This window comes from Amblyomma mixtum, chromosome 9 (genome assembly GCF_055824585.1).
Source record: "Amblyomma mixtum isolate Tamu chromosome 9, ASM5582458v1, whole genome shotgun sequence".
NCBI classification, from domain to species: domain Eukaryota; kingdom Metazoa; phylum Arthropoda; class Arachnida; order Ixodida; family Ixodidae; genus Amblyomma; species Amblyomma mixtum.
In genome coordinates this window covers 25,666,860-25,676,710 of record NC_143020.1, presented here as the reverse complement: position 1 = coordinate 25,676,710, position 9,851 = coordinate 25,666,860, and positions in this window count along the sequence as shown.

Sequence of the window (9,851 nt, the reverse complement as noted above, 5' to 3'; positions counted from 1 at the left end):
TTTTCCAGTGACTCCACAAATAAGCAAACAATAGCGCAACCTTGAACGAACTGCACTGAAATAAAGCTGGCGCCTTAGCCGGAGCGGTAGGAATGGGCGAAGCTTGTTGAGCATTCCAATGCATTGTGCTATGGTATGCTTAATGCGCTGAATATGTGGTGTCCAGCGGAGATTTTCGTGGAATTGTACGCCTAAGAATTTTACTTGCGTAACGCGCTTTAAACTAACTTTAAAGCTTTAAACTAAAAAACATCAAGTGAGAGAAAATTTCAATCCAAACTGCGCGAAGAAAGAAGCTTCACTGATGAGAGTTTGCTTTGGAAGAAATAGGGGACATAGAAAGCTGATTATTACGTCGAGCTCTTCTAGTACCGATTGCCTTCATGAAAAGGGTTGCTTGACAATAATTATTCCTGAGAGGCTCTTGTTGAGTAGCGCAGGATGGTTGATTTTCCTTCTTACTTCTATGTCGGTCTAACTCATTTTGGTATTATCTGAGTTGCTGAATCTTCGCTTTTATAATGGAGGAGTATGTATTTTATCGAGTTTATTTGGACTCGCTATAATTCGCTCTTGGACTCACTCTTGCGGCTTGAGGAAGGATTCGTAATTTTGGGCTCCAGATCTTGGCTGTAACGGGGAAATGAAGACAAGGGACTCGTCTTTTTATTTAAAACCAGTGACTAGGTACATTTCGAATCTGTGTCACCCTGGAAACTGGCTGTAATGTGTTTGTGATCAACTTGAGTGGTTTCGTGAAGTTCCTCAAAACATTGTCATTTATGTGTTCAGCGTGGGCAACAGCGCCGGCGATTTTGTTCGATGAGAGCCGTGCGTGTTTCTTGCTACCGCCACCGGCCGACAGTGAGCCCAATTGACTGCGTGTTATGGAAGCATTTTGCTGTCTTCTTCACTGCCTCGCTGCCTTAAACTGCAGACGACGTCTGGTGGAGGCCTTCGGTCTTGGTTCATATTTATTACTAACCCTAGAAGGGCTCTCCATGATTTCTTAGAGAAGATCCGTTCCCTGTGGCATTGTCGCAGTCCGATAAATACAATTCATACCCTGAGCAGGACGCCTGTATGCTCTGTCCAGACAAAGAAATAAAAAGGTTTTCATCTCTAATTACGCGTCCATAGCTCCAATTCGAGACATTCTCCACCAGGCCCGAGCACCGAGTACAATCGGTGGCTCACTAGGAGATGATCCTGAATAATGGCTAAACCAGTTTGAGGATGTAGACATGCTGAACTGGCTCGACCCGTCTAAGAGTTTCTTGTTTTCCCCCTGGGCGACTCTGAAAATATGGTCGAAAATTATGAAGCTAAACCTGCCACGTGGTATTCGTTCTAACGGCATCTGCCGAGGGGCGTTAGTAATGCCACCCGGGAGTTGAGAGCAGCGCTCCTGTTTCACGTATGCTCTGTGGGATATACAAATATCCTTCATCGCCCCGCGCCGAGTCACGCGACGAAGGCGTGCGCCGCCGGGCGAGGGGAGATGGGGGCACCCGGCCACTCTCCTCACTCCCAGCTCGGACGTGACGTCACGCCTACGGTCTGGAGTCTTAGGGACAGGGTGAACGACTCTCCCTTGAAGGTAACCGGTTGCCCAAGGGGGAGGCAATGTCGTAGGGGTTAAAAGGCGAGCTCGCGCGGGAACGAGGGTCTCTCGCCCTCTCTCTCTCGCCGCGGTGCTACTGCCGCTCTGACCCGACGACGCCCTTCCTGCCCGCGCCTCCCCGGACTATCCAACGCCGGTCGACGACGACTTGGTAAGCTGCTGAACCATATATTATCGGATAGAACATTCTTCCGCAGTGTTCTTTGCCTGGCGCTTGGTTAATAAACGGTTTCCTAGCGTACTCTGTTCGTTGCCTACTTCGTCCGAACCCGCCGTGGCTGTGACTTAGCGCCACGGGTTGGGGCCACGAGAACGCCCGCGCATAGCTGGCACGGAAGCTCGCCTTCCCGGCTGGCTGGACGCGAGTGACCCCATAGCTCTTAGCACCCGAGTGACACTGTGCTTCAAATGAGTCGAAGATATGAAAGAATGGAAGCATTTGCTGGCGCACCGCCTGCAAATCCTGCATCGGTTTTTATCCAACTATCCCGAACGCAAGTTCTTAAGGAATGAAACTCCTCTTTCGTTGTGGTGATCCTTACATGCGCGAAGAAACATACAAAGAAACAAAATCTTGATGAGAGGTGTAAAAAGCCACGTTTGACAGGCGTTGCCTACTTAGCGGAGGTGGGGACCGGTGATCCGGATCATGAGAGGGTAATAACGAGAATAAGAATAAGGCTGGGCGCATATGGCTGGGTCTCTAGGATCAGGAATGACAGTTTACCAATATGCCTCATGAGCAAACTATACAAAGACCATACTTTACCGGCACTCACCTATGGGGCAGTGAAGTGGAGGCTAATAAAAAAGGGCTCAGTTAAAGTTAAGGACAACGCAGTGAATTATGGAAAGAAAAAGGATAGGCGTAACATTAAGAGACCAGAAGCGAGTGAAGTGGGCTAGGGAAGAAACGCTCGTTATTGACATCCAAGTCGAAATCAAGAGGTACAAATGGGCTTGGGCAGGGCATGTAATGCGAAAGCAAGATAACCGCTCGTCCTTAAAGGTAACGGAGTGGATTCCAAGAGAAGGCAAGCGTAGCAGTGAGCGGCAGAAAGTTCAGTGGGCGGATGAGATTAATAAGGTTACCGGGATACGGTGGCCACAGCTCGCAGAGGACATGGCTATTTAGAAGGACATGGTAGAGGGTTTGCCGTACTGTGGGCGAGGTGAGGTTTATGATGATATTGATGATGGTGTTAGCAATAAAGCAACAATCCACAACAAGTGTACCTTTCAGGGGTCCACGATTGAGAAAACATTAGCTTCACCATTTCGCGAGCTACGTGGCAGCTACAAGTCTTGAAAAAATCACGAGAGCGCACAGCTTTATGCGGAGACAACTTCCTGATCTGCATGGCATCTTGGAGAAGCTCCGTTTCCTCTGGTATTCTCACCTCAGCCTGAAGCCGAGAGGCTTGGGGATGTGGCTTGTGAGGGTGGAATTAAAAGTCGGATCACGTCTAAACATAAAATTTTTGTGAAGAATATTTTTATAGAGAGATATTCTCCCTACTTGCTACAGATTAGACTTGCAATGTGAAAAGAGGGTGAAAGTTATATATCTAAGCAACATGACAAAAAATATTTGTCCGAAACACTTTGAATCGCACATAGCAAATGCAGGCAACCTCGGCATATACACTTATTCGAGGCCACTAAAATTGCAGATTGTCAATGCCGAGCGCCCGCTTCCTTTCCACTCCTTTTGCCTCTGCGAAAATTTAGCGCTCACCACTGCTGCCAATTTATGCACGAATTCAATGAAATTCAATGTCTAAAGAAACGGCGCTTTAGACGACCGTGGCATATTGGCCCAGCAGTTCTCACTACTCTTAATCGGGCATTCTTACTGATGAAGATACATGGGAGGCTGAAGGCATCAAAATTCTGCAGCATGAACTCAGCAAGCTACATTTTGATGATGAGTTCAAGGTGAGCCAAGCACACCAAGGTTTACAACTGCTTCGCGAAGAACTCCGCACAGCGAACAGCACCTTTGGGTGGGGATTAAAGATTTATTTTATTCTGTACCGCATGATGAACTTTCTATTGCTGTTCGTGAGAGCAATGATATTTCGGGAAATATAGCACTTCAGAATTGCTTATGGCTTTTCTGTGGACGCATTTTTAGGGCTACTACATTTTGACTTGAACTCCACCATGTTCAGTTTTAATAGTGTTACGCGCTACGCTGAGCCCTCAGAAACAACGTAGAAGTGCGCACGCAGAAAAAAAAGAGGAAGTCCAGTATCCTGCAGCTGGCGGCAGGGTGCAGTCAAGTGGGTGTTCTCGGGCAGAAATGACGTAATATTGGCCGCGAGGTAAGGAGAAACTTCAGCTCGCGAATCGCGGAGTCGCATTCGGGAGTCCAGTGGAAAGGAGTGTCTTTCTGCAAGAGACTTGTAAGCGGGTAGGCTAAATCAGAAAACTTGGGAACGAAACGCCGAAAATATGAGCAAAGTCCTAAGAAACTCCTGAGCTGTTTCCCTGATTTGGGCTCTTTGACACTTCTTACAGCTCCAACCTTCTGCGGGTCGGGCCTGACGCCATCCTTGTCAACCAGATGACCAAGCACAGTAATTTGGCGTTCACCGAAGCGACACTTCTTGGAGTTCAGAACGAGGCCCGCTCTCTCTATACAGTTCATTACAATGGCTAAGCGGCTGTTATGTTCGGCGAATGTCCTTCCAAAAATAACAACACCCTCCAGATAACACATGCTAACTTGCCACTTCAGGCCACGTAAAAACGTATCCATCAATCGTACAAAAGTGTCAGGAGCGTTGCAAAGGCCGAATGGCATAACATTAAATTTATACACCCGTCAGGTGTCACGAACGCCGTCTTCTCTTTGTCTTTTGGGTGCATCGGTCTCTGCCAGTGTCCGGACCGTAGATCTATCGAGGAAAAGTAGGAGGCTGAGTGGGGGCGGTCAATGGCATCATCAACGCGTGGGAGCGGGTGAACATCCTCTTTGTGACAGTGTTAAGTCGGCGATAGTCGACACAAAGTAACCATGCGCCATCTTTCTTTTTGACGAGGATCACTGGAGCAGCCCACGGGCTTGAAGATTCCTGAATAATGCCGCGGTGCAACATGTCACGGAATTGTTCATTGATTATCTGACGTTCGGAACGCGAGACGCGGTACAGCTTCTGGCGAATCGGTAGTGCAGATCAAGTATTGATCATGTGATGAGTACGGGAAGCTGGAATCGGCGGTGGTTTATCGCGACCGAATCAAACACGTCCGCATGCTTCACAAGAACGGCCGCTAGTACCTGGCGGTCGCTAGTGGGTAGGGATTTGTGGAGCATGGCTAGGAATTGAGAGTTGCTCAGACCGCGACATCTAGCTGGAGTAGACACGTTGTCAGTGATCACGGCAACTTGTACACAAAAACGTTCATACAATCCGGCAAGTTTTAAACCACATGGCAATACTGCAGGTTCGTTGTAATGATTGACAGTCCAAAGAGTGGCATAGCCCTTGGTCACACGGACGAGGCTGCGGGGTACTAGCACACTTTTCTTTGCACAGCTAAGGGAACAAGTTTCCACCACAGCATCGAAGGCATCTGAAATCGTGCTCGAAGACACAACGGGAACGAATAGGGGCAGACATCGCTGGAACGACGGTATGTGCAGAGACAGAAAACACTCGGGCAACCACTGGCGAGTCTTCTATGAGAGCTGACCGAAGGCCAATGATATGCCACCAGTGCGGAAGTCGAGAGTAGCGCCGCACTGGTGCAAAAAGTCTATACTTAGGATGATGTCATGTGTAGAACGAGGGAGCACCGTGAATTCAGTTCGGAACATGTGACCAGCGATCCCTACATTCACAAAACAAATACCAATCGGAACCAATGATTCTCCCCCTACACCACGGCTTAGAACAGCACTATCCCAAGCGAACATTATTTTACGACCCAGACGGTTCTTGAAAGTTGAACTCATCACTGACACCGTGGCACCAGTATCCACTATGGCCATGACGCAAATACCGTCCAATAAAACTTCAAGGCGGTTCCTTAACATAACTATGGGCTGAGTAATTGGCACTATCGATGACCCGGCGACCACACCTCCATCGGCCGCACACGCTAGTTTCCCGGTGACGGTAAGGAACGACGTTGGGGAGAAGGCGAGCGACGAGAGCGGTGCGGAGGTGGAGTCAGATTTCGGCCAGAGGCAGGGGAGTCGTTCCGTAGTGGCGCGTAACTAGATGGGCGCTGAGATGATATGAAGACACGGCCATGAGCAGGCGCATTGAAACTAAGGCGAGGGTGCGACCATTGGCGCTGGGAGCGGGAAAACTGGCCCCGGCGACGGCAGAATCTAGAGATGTGACCGATCAGACCACAGCGGTAAGAAAGTGGTGGGTCGCGGGGGCACTCGGGATAACACTCCTCGTAGCCAGTGTCGAAGCCGCCATCGTACTCCGGCTGCCGCAGGTGGCGTTGCGGACAAGCTGGCGCACTGGGACTGGGGCGGGTGATCCGGGGAGCGTCGCTGTAATCGACGCGAGTAGCACTGGTAGGGGCCTGACTGGACAAACTCCAAGGGGAGGAGCGGTAGGCGGGAGCCACCTGCAGAGAACAGCTCTCATACGGAACTTCACTGTGGCGCCCAAGATATTGATGCCGGGAGAGTTCGCCACGCACGATTTGACGCGTGACGTCAGGGAGAGTCGCAGCATTTACAGGCTGGTGGAAATCCACGCTGGCGACGGTGGTGGCGTTAGACAGGCGGCCGAACTTGGGAGTAATTCGACGCAGCTTTAGAACTTCAAAAGTGCGGCAGTGCTTGATGATGATATCCGTGGGCGAGTCGAAATTTTTTACTAATAAGAAAGCTGTAGACGTCCTCTGCGATGCTCTTAAGGAGATGGCCAACTCGATCTTCTTCGGATATAGTGGGATTAACGACTGTGCACAGCTTCAAGACATCTTCTATGTATGTCGTGCAGGTCTCTCCAGGCACTTCCGCTCTCTGAAGAAAAGACTGCTCAGTGCATTGTCGTTTGACAACGCTATCTCCGAAGCAGCTACGGAGCTCTTCCATGAAGCGGTCCCAACTCGTTATCGACGCCTTATGGTTTTCGAACCAAGTTAGCGCGGTGCCATCGAGAAAGAAAACGACATTCGCCAGCTGAAGAGTGGCATCCCAGCGGTTGTATTTGCTCACCCGCTTGTAATTGGTGAGCCAATCATCCACGTCTTCTCCAGCCTTTCTGGAAAACGTCCGCGGCTCACGGTAATGCTGCCAAGCGGGCGTTGCTGCGCTTGTCGGACGTGCTTCGGCTTCCGTGGGCATTTGCACGGGCAACGGTGGCAATCCGGCGATTCTTCGTCTGCAGCGGTTTCTAGCGGGGTCCGTGGTGATCGACCCAGCACCTGCACCACACTGCTACAGGTTCTATTCATAAATGCTATTTACAAGACAGGTCGACCAGAGCCTGGTGCGCCAGCGGCAAGATACTGGACACTGACACTAGCGGCATCGGCGTGGGTGCTGGGCTTATCCAACGCTATGAGGGCAACCAACACGTTGTCGCTTATGCAAGTCGCACCCTCAGCAAGTCAGAACGCAATTACACTGTAACAGAGCAAGAGTGTCTGGCCGTTGTTTCAGGCGTACAACGGTTTCGTTCGTACCTTTATGTACGTGCTTTTACAGTCGTCACAGACCATCATTCTCTGTGCTGGCTTGTCAATCTACGCGACCCCTGCGGTCGGTTGGCCCGCTGGGCCTTACGCCTGCAAGAGTTTAACCTCAAAGTGTCTTACAAAAGTGGCCGCCAACACGCCGACGCAGATTGTCTCTCGCGGCTGCCGCTCACGGCTACCACCTCCGATGATGAAAACTTCGACAACTATCTCGCTGCCGTTTCCCAAGAGTTTCCAGATCTTGGCACTTTCCATACGAAACAACGCAAGGATGAGCACTTGGCGCCGCTTTTTCCTGAAGCCCGAGACCCGACACTCGCAAGCCCTTTCTGCATTCGCGGCGGTTTACTCTATAGAACGAATTACTCGCCTGGAAATGCGCGCTTTCTCCTCGTCGTTCCGGCTACTCTGTATTCTTCTGTTCTGCACGCAATGCACGATGACGTCACGGCTGGGCACTTCGGGTTTGCCAGTGCCCTTAACCGCATAAAGAACGTTTTTACTGGCCAAAAATCCGGCGCATGGTTCAGCGCTACGTGGCCACCTGCGTGCAGTGTCAGCGGTTCAAGCTTCCCAAAACTTCTTCGCCTAGACGCCTGCATCCTGTGCAACCTCCAAGCACACCATATGAACAAGTTGGTCTCGATCTGCTCGGCCCGTTTCCCCGCTCGTCCAACGGTAACCGCTGGGTCATCGTGTGCGTTGATCACCTCACCCGTTACTGTGAAACACCGCCCTACATTGCGCCACCGCTGTTGAAGTGTCGCTCTTTCTTCTTCATGCTGTCAGCCTACGGCACGGACCCCCCGAGTTGTTATCAGTGACCGTGGTCGCTAGTTTACGGCAGACGTTGTGGAAAAGCTTCTGCGCCTTTGTTCATGCCATTTTCGCCACTCGATGCCGTACCACCCCCAGAAGAATGGACTGGTTGAACGAACCAATCGTACACTTACGAACATGCCATGTATGTCGATTCCCGACATAAGAACTGTGACGACGTACTTCCCTTCATTACATACGCCTATAACACGTCGAGGCATGAAATAACTGGTTACAGCCCGTTCTTCCTTCTTTATGCCCGTCCGCTCCGAAGCTCCCTCGACAGCATCTTACCTTTCTCTCTCGACACCGAGCCTTCTACTGCCAACACTCTATGCCGCGCTGAAGAAGCCCGTCGGATTGCCCGGATACGCACCTTGGCATCGCAGGATCGCTCTTTGCAGCGTTATGACCGCCGGCGCAAGGATTTCTCCTACCTGCCCGGTGACGTTGTATGGCTGTGGACGCCTCTGCGCAAGCGTGGTTTATCACAAAAGCTGCTGTCCCACTACACAGGCCCTTTCATCGTTGTTGCTCACCTCAACGACCTAAACTATGTCGTCTCTCCCCAATCCACGCAAGGACGCCGCTCAAGGAAAACCCAAGTCGTGCGTTTCGCACGGCTAAAGCCCTCCCACTCTTGGGACCCAGATTGATTGATTGGCCCAGAGGGCTTCGTCTGCGAACGGGGAAATGTCAGGCGCTACGCATGGGCCCTGAGGAACAATGAAGAAGTGCGCACGCAGAAAAAAAAAACGAAGTACACTATCCTGCCGCTGGCGCACCAGGCTCTGGTCGACCTGTCTTGTAAATAGCATTTGTGAATAGAACCTGTAACACTAGCTTCAATCACAAAGCTTAGGTTGAAAAATAGAGTGTTTTTATTGGTTCTTGTGTGACGCAATTTTGTACGAAATTTTTTAGTGAAATTTGACCGCTCTCTAAATCAGAAACTGATTGATGAAAGTTTTAGGTTTCGTGACAACTTTCTGATTTTTTTATACCAACGAAAAACAATATTCTCTTAATCGCTGGTAAGATCTTGAAGATAGTTTCATTCGTTAATAAGACACTAAAATTCACCTTTGAGCTTCCTCAGCATAACTCAATAAATTTTTAAACTGAAGTTCGTTTTTTAACCTCACTAGCAACATCTTCTGGGCCTATGTGGCACGTCCCTCTAAAGCCCCGTTGCCATTTCAATCATAGCATTCTAAACGCGCGAAACGTGGTATTGCTTCGCTGTCACTTAGACCCGTGCTTTTAAAGTCGTGTTACCACAGAACGGGTTCTTGTTTTGGCCTCCAGGCTTAAAGACTCATTGAAGCGTTTACCCTGTTTCGGTAATGACTGCAGAAGCTGAAAGCCTATTAAAGAAGATAAGACAAAAACATACATGCACTAATTCCGATGACGGGCACAAAGATAAGCAGATCAAGAAATTTAAAGTGTTGTTCTAAGTCCACGGCATCTCTCAGAATTTAAAAAGAGTTGCAGGAAAGTTCACGGTGAGGGCGGTCTTCAGTGCACCCCGCAAGCAGCCAAATGTTTGCACTCTCGCCAATACAAGTTCGACTAAAAAGTGTGCAACATTAAAGACTACACCAAGTACAGTCTTTGCCAAAAGTAACCCGGCACAGCTGGTTTGTTAATCAGCCGCGTAGCGAAGCACTCATGGCAGCCCTTAAGCTCTGATTCTGTGTAAAGAAAGGTGAGACCTTGTCCTTACGTT